The sequence below is a fragment of the Chrysochloris asiatica genome, unplaced genomic scaffold (assembly GCF_000296735.1).
Source record: "Chrysochloris asiatica unplaced genomic scaffold, ChrAsi1.0 scaffold00044, whole genome shotgun sequence".
NCBI lineage: Eukaryota > Metazoa > Chordata > Mammalia > Afrosoricida > Chrysochloridae > Chrysochloris > Chrysochloris asiatica.
The window spans coordinates 9,335,387-9,349,776 of NW_006408562.1; the positions used below are offsets into that span (position 1 = coordinate 9,335,387).

Here is a 14,390-nt window from a genome sequence, read left to right on the forward strand (position 1 = left end):
CTTGGGTCAGGCACACCTTAGTTCTCAAACTGGTATCTTTGCTCCTGAATATAGTATTTTTTTGTGCCGCATATTTACCTAATGCAATATGTCATTTGACTTCTTGACTGGTGTCTACCATTGATCTGAGCAAAGTGGAGTCTTTGACAATTTCAACATTTTATCCATTTATCTTGATATTATTTATTGGTCCAGTGGTGTGGATTTTTATTTTCTTTACATTGAGGTGCACCCCACACTTAAAATGTGTAAGTATTTTAAGTCCTCTTCACTTTCAGCAAGCAAGATTATATCATTTGCACATTGCAGAATGTTAATGAGTTTTCCTCCAACCCTAATGCCATGTTTTTCTTCATTTAATCCAGCTTCTCCAAGTATTTGATTATCATACACATTGAATAAGTATGGTAAAAGAATACAACCCTGTCACACACCTTTCCCAATATTAAACCATTCGGTGTTCCCTTGCTCTGTTTGAACAACTGCCTCTTGGTCTATGTACATGTTCCTTTTGAGCAAAATTAAGGGTTCTGGAATACTCATTCCCTGAAATGTTGTCCATAGCTTGTCATGATCCACACAATCAAAAGTCTCTGTGTAGTCAATAAAGCACAGGTAAACATCTTTCTGGTATTCTCTGTTTTCAGTCAAGATACATCTGACATCAGCAATGATTTCCCTTGTTCCATGCCCTCTTGTGAATCCAGCTTGAACCTTTCGCAGCTCCCTATCAATGTGCTGTTACAGCCATTTTGAGTTACCTTTAGCAAACTTTTACTTGCATGTGACACACTAAAGATATTGTATGATGATTTTCACATTCTTTTGGGTCACTTATCTTGGAAATGGTCACAAATATGGATTTCTTCCCATCAGCTGCCCAAGTAGCTGTCTTCCAAATTTATTGACAAAGATGAGTAAGTGTGGCCAGTGCTGCATCAGTTTTTTTTAAAAGATTTCAATCTGTATTCCATCAATTCCCAGAACCTTGTTCTTTGCCAATGCCTTCAATGCACCTTGGACGACTTCTTTGAATCCTTGACTTGTATCATAAGCTACCTCTTTAAATGACTGACTATTGATCATTTCTTTTTAGTACAGTGACTCTGTGTTTTCCTTCCATCTTCTTTTGATACATCATTCAATATTTTGTCCATAGAATCACTCAGTTTTGCAAGTAAAAGCTTGAATTTTTTTCTTCATTTCCCTCAGCATGAGAAATGCTGAGAGTGTTCTTCCCTTTTGGTTTTCTAATTTCAGGTTTTTGCACATTTCATTAGAATATTTGACTTTGTCATCTCAAGCTGTGCTTTGAAACTTTCTGTTTAAGATATTTATCTCATTATTTCTGTCTTTTGATTTGGCACCTATACACTGGAGTACAAGTTTCCGATTTTCTTCTGACATCCATTTTGGTCTTTTTCATCATTCTTATCTTTTAATGACCTTTTGCTTTCTTCCTGTAAGATGTTCTTGATTTCATCCCCCAACTCTTCTAGTCATCGGCCATTAGTGTCTAATTTATTAAACCTGTTCTTTAGATCATATCTAAATCCAGATGGGATATGTTTTAGGTCATACTTTGGCGCTCATTGAGTCTTTAAAATTTTTCTTCAGCTTGAGCCTGAACTTGTATATGAGCAACTGATGATCTGTTCTACTGTCTACAAACAAGATCTACCCCGAGCCTTGTTTCAGCTGATGATATGGAACTTTTCAACCGTAGCTTTCCACAGATGTAGTCAGTTTGATTTTTGTGTATTCCATTTGGTGATGTCCAGGTATTTGCAATGAAGAAATCATTTGTCTTTCAAAATTCTATCATGAGATCTCCAGCATCATTTCTATCACAATACCATGTTTTCCAACCACTGATTCTTCCTTTTTGTTTCCGACCTTTGCAACCCAATTGTTGTGATTATCAGTACATCTTGATTTCATGTTTGATCAATTTCAGACTGAAGTTATTGGTAGAATTCTTCCATTTCATCATCACTGGTTTTAGTGGTTGGTGTGTGCTTGTATTAATTGGTCTTTCTCATTTGTGTATGAATATTATCCTAACACTGTCAGCATTGTATTTCAAAACAGATCTTGAAATGTTCTTTTTGATTATCAATGTGACTCCATTACTCTCTAATGTGCCATTCCTGGCATAGTAAACCATGTGATTATCAGATTCAAAATGGCCAATACCAGTCCATTTCAGTGCATAAACATCAATATCCTAGGCACTAGTGAGCGGAAATGGACTGGTATTAGCCATTTTGAATCTGATAATCATATGGTTTATGGGCTCCACTTCATTTTTGACAAGTTCCAATTTTCCTAGAAACATGCTTTGTACATTCTATTTTCCGATTATTAGTGGATGTTTACTACTGTTTCTCTTTATTTTGAATTGTTCCCCATCAGCAAATGAAGGTCCCCAAAGCTTTTCTCTATTTGTGTCATCATGATCAATTCTACTTTGGGGAGGCAGCTGTTCCCCAATCATGTTTTGAGTGCTTTTCATTTTCTGACATGATACTTGACAATATTCTGGTGCTCTTCACTATGTTTTAATATTCAATATTCTGGTGCTGACAGTGTTCCACTGCTGTTTATAAGGTTTTCAGTGAAAAAATGCGCAGAAGTAGTTCATATTGCCTTCTTCTTACTCTGTCTTGTTCTGGAAGCTCATCTAAAACCTGCCCACTGTGAGTGAGCCTGCTGGTGTTTAAAATACTAGTGGTATAGCTTCAAGAAGCACAGCAACATGCAAGCCACCACAGTGTGGCAAACTGACAGACAAGTTGTGGTTATTTTTGGTAGAGCTGACATTTCACAATGTTAAGTTTCTGAGTCCTGATGTGGCTCTATAAGTGAGAACAACAAGGTCAGCAGTTCAATCCCACCAGTCACTCTGTGGAAACCCCATACAGAGTCACACTTAACAACTTTTGTTTTCTTTGTATAGATCTTTTGTGTCTCTTGTTAGATTTATTCCAAAGTAGTTCATTTTGGGGGTGGCTATTGCAAATGGTTTTGTTTTCCTGATTTCCTTTTCAGAGCTCTTTTTATTAGGATAAAGGAATCCAACTGTTTTTGTAAATTGATCTTGTACCCTACCACTTTGCTGAATCTTTAAATGAATTCTAATAATTTTCTTGCAGAGTCTTTGGGATTTTCTAAGTATAGGATATCTTGCAATATTGTGGTGCTATTCTGGAACATTATCAGATATAGGGCTGAAAGATGAAAACATTGTGACTAGCACCAGAATCTCGTAAAATAAATATTGTAAGATATATTTTGGTGCTAGTCATAATGTTTTCATCTTTTGGCCCTAAATCTTAACATGTTCCTCAGCTATTCATAATGTTTTTAGTGGCTAAACATTCAGAAGTAGCCTGTCTTTCCTTATTCCTAATCTATCTTAGTCTATAAACCCCGCTTTAACCTGCCCGCCATGGGTGACCATGTTTTGTTTTGTTTTATTGTTAAATTCCAGTGAGCCTGTTCGGATTCACAACAACCCTCGACAGGATTTCTTAGGAGTAGCTAGTAAGTTTGACCCACAAACACTGTAATTTAAACTGACCTTTCAGTCTACTGCTTATCCTACAGCACTACACTAGGATTCCATGGGTGATCATACTGGTATTTAAAATATAGGTAGCATAGCTTCCAGAATCATAGCAACATGTAAGCTACCACAGTACAACAAAGTGACATACACTATTCTATTTCTTTAAACATATATATTTACCTTGTTGTTGCTGAGAACATACACAGTGAAAGATACAAAGATCGTACCTTTTATAATTGATTATATTCTTCAAGTTGTGTAATGACTCTCACCATATTTTGCTTAGTCATCTTCTTTTCTTTAACATAAACTCACTGGCCCCTAGGGTTCTATCTACTCTTTCAAGTTGCTATTGTCAATTTGATGCCATATAGATAGTTCTGAAGAGAGAATAATGGTCAAGTCAGACATTCATTACTAGGTAAAGTCAATTACTCTTTGGTTGTGACTTCAGAGGATATTTTTTAGTTTACAGTTTAAAGATGACTTCAAAGCAATAGTTTCAGGGACTTATCTAGTCTTCATGACTCTAGAGTATCTGGACAATGAAAAAAGAACATCAGATAAGAAATGATGCATTTGAATTACATTGTTGGTGAAGAATATTGAAATTACCATGTACTTCCATAAGACCACCACCACTTGTCTGTCGGTTTGTTGTACTGTCGTGGCTTGTGTGTTACTGTGATTCTGGAATCTATGCCCTGGATAATTTAAATACTAACAGGGTCAACCATGGTGGACAAGTTTCAGATGAGCTTCCAGGGGAAGACAGACTAGGAAGAAGGAATGGATGGACTATTTCCAAATATTTAGTCATTGAAAACAGTATGAGTTGCAGTGGGATACTGTCAACACCAGATTATTGAATAGAGACACATGATGAAGACAAACAGAATATTGTCAGATAGAGTGCCAGAAGATGTGCCCCTAGGGTTGGAAGGCACTCAAATTACAACTGGGAAGAACAGCCTCCTCAAAGTAGAGTTGACCATGATGATATGAATGCAATGAATCCGCAGGACTTTCATTTTCTGATGGGGCACAACTCAAAATGAAGAGAGACAGCTATAACATCCATTAATAATCAGAACATGAAATGTATGAAATATTAATCTATAAAAATTGTCAAAATTGAAATGAAATGCATAAGCATCTATATCCTAGGCATCAGTGAGCTGAAATAGACTGAAATCTATTTTTTGAATCTGAAAATCACATGGTTTACCATGCCAGGAATGTCAAACTGAAGAGAAATGGCATTGCATTCATCATGAACAAAAACATATTAATATATGTCATGAAGTACAACACTGTCTGTAATAGAATAATATCCACATGCCTACAAGGAAGACCATATAATACCACTATTATTCAGATTTATGCACCAACCACTAAAGCCAGTAGTAATGATGAAATTGAAGACTTCTACCAACTTCTTCAGTTTGAAATTGATCAAATATGTAATCAAGACGCATTGATAATTACTAGTGATTGGAATGCAAAGGTTGGAAACAATGAGGAAGGATCAGTGGTTGGAAAACATGGTCTTGTGCTAGAAATGATGCTGGAGATCACAAGATAGAATTTTGCAAGACCAATGACTTCCTCATTGCAAATACCTTTATTTAAAAACATAAAAGACAACTATACATATGGACCTTACCAATGGAATACACAGAAATCAAACGGACTACATCTGTGGGGGAGACAGTAGAAAAGCTCCACATCATCAGTCAAAACCAGGCCAGGGGAAGAATGTGGAGCAGACTTCCAATTGCTCATATACAAATTCAAGCTGAAGCTGAAGAAAATGAACACAAGTCCACAAGAGCCAAAATATGACCTTTAATATATCCAACCTGAATTTAGAGATCATCTCAAGAACAGATTTGATATATTACAGTTGTAAGATGGCATCAAGATCATACAGCAAGAAAGCAAAAGGAAACTAAGAAGAAAAGAAAGACGAGACCAAAATGGATGTCAGAAGAGACTCTGAAACTTACTCTCCAGCATAGAGGTGCTAAAGCAAATAGAAACAGTGAGGAGGTACAAGAGCTGAACAAAAAATTTCAAAAGGTCAGCTTAAGAAGACAAAGTCAAATATTACAACAATATGTGCAAAGACCTGGAGTTAGAAAACTAAAAGGGAAGAACACACTTGGCATTTCTCAAGCTGAGGGTACTAAAGAAAAAATTCAAACCTCAACTTGCGATATTGAAGGATTCTCTGGGTAAATTATTGAATGGCACAGACAATATCAAAAGAAGATAGAAGGAGTACACAGAGTCACTGTACCAAAAGAAATGGGTGGACAGAGATAAACAGTGATGTATGCTCAACCTTGGAACACCAGGGTTGTGACACAAGGATCAAGGCAAAGTCTGAATGGGTAAAAGAAGGGAAATAATGTTAAGGTGCTTGACTGTCTTATGAATATTGGTTTCCCTTACCTACTGTTGTAAAAATAGACTTGAGGGGAATAGAAAGGAATATCCTGAAACACAATTATAGAAAATTTGTAAGCCCGTCGTCTTCAGCCTATAACTGATTGGAATACCTAAAAGGGGTTATAGTCTTTTTTTAAAAAAAAAAAATGTTTTATTGTGAATTATGTGATAGTTTACATGGGAGAACATTAACTTTACATTCATCCTCTCATATATCGTTTCATTGCCATGGTTACAATCCCATCCATGCATCATCAACCAACCAAAGGGTATACCCTGCAAGCCTGCCCCCTGGTCATCAGCACACAGCCCCTCTCCCTCTCTGGTTCTAGAGTTCCCAGCCATTCCATCTCTCCACGTCATTGTCTCTGCTTGTCTGGGTAGGGTCCCACTCTCCACTCTTCTCCCTTGATGGTCCCAGGGGCCTCCGCTCCTGGCCTGCAAACCCTATATAGGTTACTATGAGTCAGTAGGTACCGGCTTGATGGTGCTTAACAACAACAGTAAATCCCCTCAGAAGCCACAGTTTTGATTAGACCATTGTTTTCTGAAAGCATCTTAATGAGATTAAGCCAAGTATGTTACTGAGGAAACTTGCCTGCAGTCATTTACTGAATCACTGAGACATGCTTAAGTATAGTTTGTTTACATTAGCAAGACTTACTCTCATACATTTTTTCTAGTATCTTGCTACATTGTTGTTGTTGTTGTTGTTAAGTGCCACCGAGTCGGGTCCGACCCATTATTGCTCATTACATAGGTTAATCTTTCTCCTGTTTTGGAAAAAAACTACTTGGAAAGAGGATGAATTTATACGAAAAGAGTGCTATTGCAAAATCTACAAGAAGATCATTTTTACAAAGCAAATAAAGAAAACTAATACAAAGCAAACACATATTTTACTTTTTGATATACTAAACTATCATGCAACAAAATAATTATTGTTTAACTTGAAGTTTTTCAAAATATTCTTTAATATGGCTTAGGAAATGTCACCAATCTTCTTAAATGATACAAAAAAAAAAAATCAATCAATAAACAGTTTCTGAGTTACTCTTTCAGCAACTGAATACTGTTCAGTTAAGTGCCAGCGGGTCGGTTCCTGCTCTTAATAACCTTATGGCTAACAGAACGAAACACTGCTCATTCCCGCTCCATCCACAGAATTGTTGCTCATTCCCGCTCCATCCACAGAATTGTTGCTATATCTGAACTCACTGTTGCTGCCACAGCATCAGTCAAGCTTGTTGGGGGTCTTCCTCATTTCTGTTGACACTCCACTTTCCCAGGCATGATGTCCTTCTCCAGGGACTGGTCCCTTCTAATAAATGTCCAAAGTACAAGAGGTGAAGCTTCACCATCCTGGCTTGTAAGGAGCATTCAAGGCTGTACTTCTTCCAACACAGATTTATCTGTTCTTCTGGAAGTCCATGGACTTTCCAATATTTTTTGCCAACACCATAATTAAAATTCATTGATTCTTCTATGGCATTCCTTATTAACTTTCCAAAGTTCACATGCATATGAGGAAATTGAAATTACCATGGATTGAGTCAAATTGACAATCTTTGTTCTTAAACACTGAGAAGATCTTTTGTAGAATTATCCAGTGTAACATGTTGTTTGATTTCTTGACTGTTCCTTGAATGAGCATTAAATGTGGATCGGAGTAAATTAAAGGATTTCACAACTTCAATCTGTTCTCAATTTTTCCTGATATTATTTCTTGGTCCAGTGGTGAGGACTTTCATTTTCTTTACACTGAAGTACAATCTATACTGAAGACTGCTGTCATCTGCATATTTCAGGTTGTTAATGACCCTTCCTCTAGTCCTGATGCCATGTTCTTTATATTATCCAGTTTCTCAGATTATTTACTCAGCATACAAATTGAGTGAGTCTGATGGAAGTATGAGACCCTAACCGACCACACCTTTCCTGATACTAAACCATTCAGCATCCCCTTGTTCTGTTCTTGACCTATCTATGTACAGGTTCCCTGTAAGTACAATAATGTGTTTTGAAATATCCATTCTTCTCAATGTTATCCATAGTTTATGATACACAGTCAAATGCCTTTGCATATTCCATAAAGCACAAGTAAACATCTTTTTGATATTCTCTACTTTTAGCCAAAATCCACCTGACATCAGCAGTGATACCCCTTGTTCCATGTTCTCTTCTGAATCTGGCTTGGTTTGAATTGCTGGCAGCTCTCTACTGCTGTACTGCTGTGTTCATTTATGAAATATCTTCAGCAAGATTTTACCTGAATATGATATTAATAATATTGTTCAATGATTTCTGCATTCCATTGAACAACCTGTATTTGGAATGGGCACAAATATGAATCTCTTCCAATCTGTTGAATAGGTAACTGTCTTCCAAATGCCTTCATATAGATGAGTGAGAGCCTCTGGTTGGTACTACTCAGTTTGCTGAAAGATTTCAATTTCTCTTCCACCAGTTCCTGAAGGCTTATTTTTTTCTTTTATGCCAAGTTTATTCATCTTCAAGAGTTCTGTTTCATTTTTGAAAGCTTCCAATTGCCCTTGATTCATACTGTATACATTTCATTTTCTGATTATTAATGAATTCTTGCAGCTGTTTCTTCTAATTTTGTATCATGCTATACCAGCAAATGAAGGTCTTCAAAACTTTGCTTTATCTACATCATTAACCTTCACTCTATTTTGAGGAGGCAGCTCTTCCCCTAGTTAGAGTTTCAGTGTTTTCCAACTTGAGGGACTCAGGTTCCAGGTCTACTTCAGACAGGGTTCCACTGCTATTAATTAGGTTTTTAGTGGCTAAGTTTTCTTCTTTGGTGTGGCACTACAGGATAAAGCACTGGACCTAAAGGTCAGTTCAAACTCACCAACTGACCTTGGGCTAGCTATGAGTCAGAACAGACTCAATGGCATGTGACAACAACAAGAGTCTGTCTTAGTTGGAAGCTTGGTTGAACTTGTCCATCATGGATGCTGCTGTTGGTATTTGAAATATCGTTGGCATTGCTTCCAGAATCATAGAAACACTGAAGCCACCGAGTATGAAAAACTGACAGAGAAATAGTGGAAGTTAAAGATGTAATCTACTATTAAAGAGCAACACCCCTATCTATAGTTTTTGTAATATATTGTTTGTTTTTAATACTCAAAGTTATGGCATTTACCCAGGGAAAGTAACAGGTTACAAATTGGGGTCAGAAATGCTCAGGACGGTTCTCACAGTCAGCTGTTGATGAATTCCCATAGGACATGCCGCTCCACCAGAGGCCTAAGCCTGAAGGCACTTGGCTCTAACTCCATGGCTCAGCAAACCTAGCTCCCCCACTTAAAGTACCTGAAGGCATCCTGCTCTACAAAGTAAGCTTCATGCCAAAGTCACCCAGCTTTACTTGCTCCACGGACTGGAAAGTCCACTACTCTGTCTTGTGCTCTGGTTCTTGATTCTACTCCTGCTGTTTCAAGACTAAGACTCAATGGGAATACACGCTTTTATTGGTTACCATGTTTGTCACCGATAAGGGAAAAACAGCAATGAAGCTGCGAACTAAGCCCTACAACTTTCAATAGATTCCTGTGAGTCTACAGACCAGGTGGAGACCTGGTTGGCCAGCAGTGTGGCAAGACCTGGGGACTCTTGGGCCCAGAGTCAGTGGCATGGCCACAGAGGATTAGAGTGGAGAGTGAAGTGTCCAGTTGATAAGATGAGAGGGCATATGAACAAGAACACCCACACTTGCAGATAATACCTACTTGACCTGGCTTCAATGACTAGATGATCAGAGCTCAACTAGAAGAAGAAAGAAGAGGAAAAAAAGAGCAATCTGGGCACCTATGGATGCAGTAGCTCAAAAGAGGGAACAAATCCTTAAAGCAAGGATCATTCCCAACCCCTCCATACACAGAGTAGACAGGGATGGGAAACTTGGACACTGGCTACCTAAAATGGGGGGGCTTAGGCCTCTGGCAGAGTGGCACGTCCTATGGGAATCCATATCTCTTGGAGTGGCTAGTAGATTCAAACCACTGGAGATAAAGATGAGGCCTTCTGCTTCTGCAAAGATTTACAGCCTCAGTAATGCTATGCTGAGTCACAACTAACTCAATGGTACTTAACAATAATAACAACATGCATGAACATAGACTATTGATTGATATATTTAGGACTTTTTATTTTTTTCATCCAAGATTTGTGATTTTCATCATAGAGTTCTTATTAGTGTGATATTGGTAATGATGTATATGCTGCTGGGATTTTAATTCAAATACCAAATATTATTAGTTGTTAAATGCCATGAAGTTGGTTCTGTGAAACTGTAGAATAAGTACTAGACCACAAGGTTGGTTTGAACCACAAGGTCGGCAGGTCAAACTCATTGACCGCTCCTTGGAAACCGACTTCATGTCACATAACAACTACAATAACAGAGTGTCTGAGACTGTAGATCTTTTATAGGGCAGAAAGTCTCATATTTTAATTAGATTTGATAATATAATGTTAAAAGTTTTGTACTTAATGTTCATAAGCAATAGTGCCTGTAGTTTTTCTTTTTGGTAGTGTCTTTGCTTGGCTTTATTACGTGAGTTAGGAAGTGCTTACACCTCTTCTAATGTTTTATAGAGTTTTGAAGGGATTGGCATTAATTCTTCTCTAAATGTTTCATAGACTTCACCAGTGAAATGATCTAGGTCTGATAGTTTCTGTTTGGTAAGGTTACTATTTCCTGATCTCATACCTTCACTAGATGTGAGCCTATTCATATGGTCTGTTTATTCTTGTGTATGTTTCAGTAGATTTTGGTTTTTCAAGAAATTAATCAATTTCATCTAAGTTAAAAAAACTGTGGGCATAAGCTTGTTCAGAATAGTCCTTTATTATCATTTTAATATCCATGGAATCAATTGTAACAGTTCCTCTTTAATTTCTAATTTTAGAAGTTATGTCTTTTCTCTTTTATTAGTTAGCCTGGCTAGACATTTGTCATTTTAACTTTTCAGAGAACCATCTTTTAGCTTTGTTGATTTTCTGTATTACTTTCTGGCTTTCGACTTGATTACTGCATTAATTAAAAAATATTTTCTTACTTTCTCCCCCCTTACTTCAGAATTAAATTTCTACTCTTGTTTTTTTGTGGTGCTGTAGGATAAGCACTGGACTGCTAACCACAATGTTGGCAATTTAAACCAACCAACTGCTCCTTGGAAACCCTAACAGGGGCGCTATGAACTGAGATCAACTTGATGATGCTTAACAACAAAAACAAGGTGGAAAGTCAGACTACTCTTTTCTAATGTATATATTATATGCTGTAAATTTCCCTCTTCTCACTGCTCTCACTGAATCCACACATTTTGGTAAGTTACTTTTTCATTTTAATATAGTTCATTGTGTTTTTAAATTTTTTCTTCAGAAATTTTTATTGACCCATATGTTATTATTTTCACCTTGTTTCTTTTATAGTTGGTTGATTGTGTGCCGTGGTGTTAGTTCTAATTTGTAGCCACCTTGTAGAGGGTTTCTGGGGCTGTAATTCTTTACTGGTGCAGAAAGCCTCATCTTCCTCCCATGGAGTGACTGGCAGAGCTTCTGGGAAGCTCAAGAAGACAAAGTAAAAAAGTATAATGATGACTTCCGGTTTGGCAGCTTCAGAGCAGAGTCAGGTAGGACAGGCTCCATGGGGAAGGGGCTGTAAACCCAGAAACACTGCTCTCACAGAAAAGCACCAGAGCTCTGGATCTAGCATAAGGGTCAGGGCGTCAGTCTCCCGCGACCGCCAGTGGAAATTCACATTATAAAGGAAAATATTGCAATTAGAAATGGGTCAAGACAATGGACTCCCTCTGTGGCCATCCCGCCCAGGCGGAGGTCAGAGGGCGGGACTACAGCCAGACTGGCACAGGGAACCAACGCTAAAAGTGGCACAGTGACTTTTGCAAAAGGTGTGGGGGGCTTCTACATATTTCTTTTCCTCCTCTTCCCTGTCACACCTTCTTTGCCCAGCCCAGATGCCTTCAGGTGGGTGGGTGCGCGCCCCCAAAAAAGTCCAGTGTTGAGACCACAGCTTTCCCACAGGACAGAGAGAAAGAGCCCCATTGGTCCACGGGCAAATTCTTTGGCTGCTGCTTTTGATTTCTGCCTGTGGGTCTGAGCCTTAAGGATAACTTGTGTGGGACTCCTGCCTATCCAGCAAGAAAAACAGGTTTGGCCTGACAGACAAACCATATGAACAATTTGTAAAATCCCAACATAAAAAGATGCAACTATTTCAAGAATTACACTGTGCAGATGCAGATACTTAACTGACCTTCAGAGACAAAAATAGTAAACAATCTTTCTCCCATTAAGTTCTCAATATCTATCTGTGCACCTCTATGGTGGTGACTAGAGGAGGGGCCTGAGTGAGTGGAAACCCTGACCCACTACTGGAGGCTTCTACAGTGCACATACACTCCCTGTGTAGCAAGGTAACTGGCCAGTTGACCACAGTTTTATTTTTGTTTCAAAGTGGTTGTGAGGCATGGTTTGAAAGGGTAAAAGAGGGGAATAATGTTAAGATGCTTGGCTGTCTTTCCCTTGTTTACCATTGTGAAATAGACACTTGGGGTGGGGAGAGGATAGCCAGAAACATCACAATAGAAAGCTTGTAGGTCCGTCTTCAGCCTGTAACTGATCGGAATACCTGAAAGGGGGCTAGAAATTGCCCAGTGAAAGAGACCTCCTGTGGTGTTTTGCATTGCATAACACCATAGGTGGAAACCAGAATCCCATCCAGAATTGTCTGATGTGGGGAATTTCCACTGGAAAGGATGAGTAGACCAGCCTGGAGCGGATAGAGGAATAGAAGATACTTCGTGAAGAAAGACCAGCAGGAAAAATCAGAAACAATAATGGCAGTATGATTGATTATTACAAGAACAAGTAAGCTGTTCACCTGAGAGCCATCAAGGGAAGTGGTCGGGTCCCCTCAGAGCAGACTCCCTTCCAAGACTAAGATTCAAGGGGAATACACGAGCAGACATGTGGTCTGGCTGTTGACCACGTTGGTCACTGATAAGGGGAAGACGGGGAAAAAACAGCAATGAAGTTGGGATCTAAGTTCAACCACATTCAATAGACTCCTGTGAACCTGGGCACAGACCTGGATGGCCAGCAGTTATGGCATGACCCGGGGACTCCTGGGCCCAAGAGCAGTGACATGGCCACAGAGGACTAGAGCGAAGAGTGAAGCATCCAGCTGATCTGAAGTGAGGGGAGAGGCACAAGAACACCCATACTTGCAGATGGCTCCCAGTTGAGCTGGCTTCAATGGCTGGATGATCAGAACTCGATTAGAAGAAGAAAGAAGAGGGAAGAAGAAGAAGAAAAAAAGAGTAGTCCACTATAATGTGATGAACTTTACCTGTACGTATGGATCTAGTAGCTCAAAAAAGGGAACAAATCTTTACAGCAAAGATCACTCCCACTCCCTTGGTACACAAGGTTGACAGGGATGGGCAACTTAAGACATTGGCTACCCAAAATGGGGGGCAAGGGGCTATAAAAAGCCAAGAAGTGACTGGCTTACAAGCTTTCAAGAAGAGGGCGCCTAGTTCCAGATGGGGCAGTGGTAGGTAGAACCTCCCCTGAAAGATTTCCAATCTGTTGGGACCGGGCTGGCGAAAGGAAATGGAGATAAGATTCTTGTGCTACAACAGTGAATAATTGCTATGAGGACTGACTGTGAGGGTTCGAAATGTAGAGGTAGATATTTTTTTTGACAAAAGGAGGGGAGTGATTGATTTTGAAGCCCAGGAGTGGAGGTCCCTGGGACCATCAAATGAGAAGAGCGGAGAGTGTGACCCTACCCAGAGAGGCAGTGATGCCAGGGATGAAGACAGAGACAATGACATGGACAGATGGTGTGGCTTGGGATATTGGACTCAGGGAGGGAGAGGGGCTGTGTGCTGACGGCCAGGGGTGGGGGTGGGGTAGTGGGCCTGTGGGGTATATCCTTTGGTGATTTGATGATGCATGGAGGGGATTGTGCTCATTGCAATGAAACAAAATACGGATGAATGCAAAACTGATGTTCTCCCATGTAAACCCACATAATTCACAGTAAAAACTTTTAAAAAATTATAATAATGAAATATTCAAATATGGAATTAGAAAACCAAAAGAGAAGAACACCCTCAGTATTTCTCTAGCTGAGCAAACTGAAGAAAAAATTCAAGGCTTGACTTGAAATATTGAAGGATTCATTGATTGATGCAGAAAGAAACATTGATTGATGCAGAAAGAAATCAAAAGAAGATGGAAGGATGCCCTTTGGTAGTTTAAATAATTATATATTTCTGAGTATTTTTGTGTACATCAAAAA

The 14,390-nt window shown here is 38.9% G+C and overlaps 1 protein-coding gene across 1 annotated transcript in view; it reads right to left on the reverse strand.

The window, feature by feature from the left end:
* The window catches only part of GABRG3 (gamma-aminobutyric acid (GABA) A receptor, gamma 3), a 424,103-nt gene that overhangs the window by 259,504 nt on the left and 150,209 nt on the right, over positions 1 to 14,390 (reverse strand). The window lies entirely within an intron of this gene.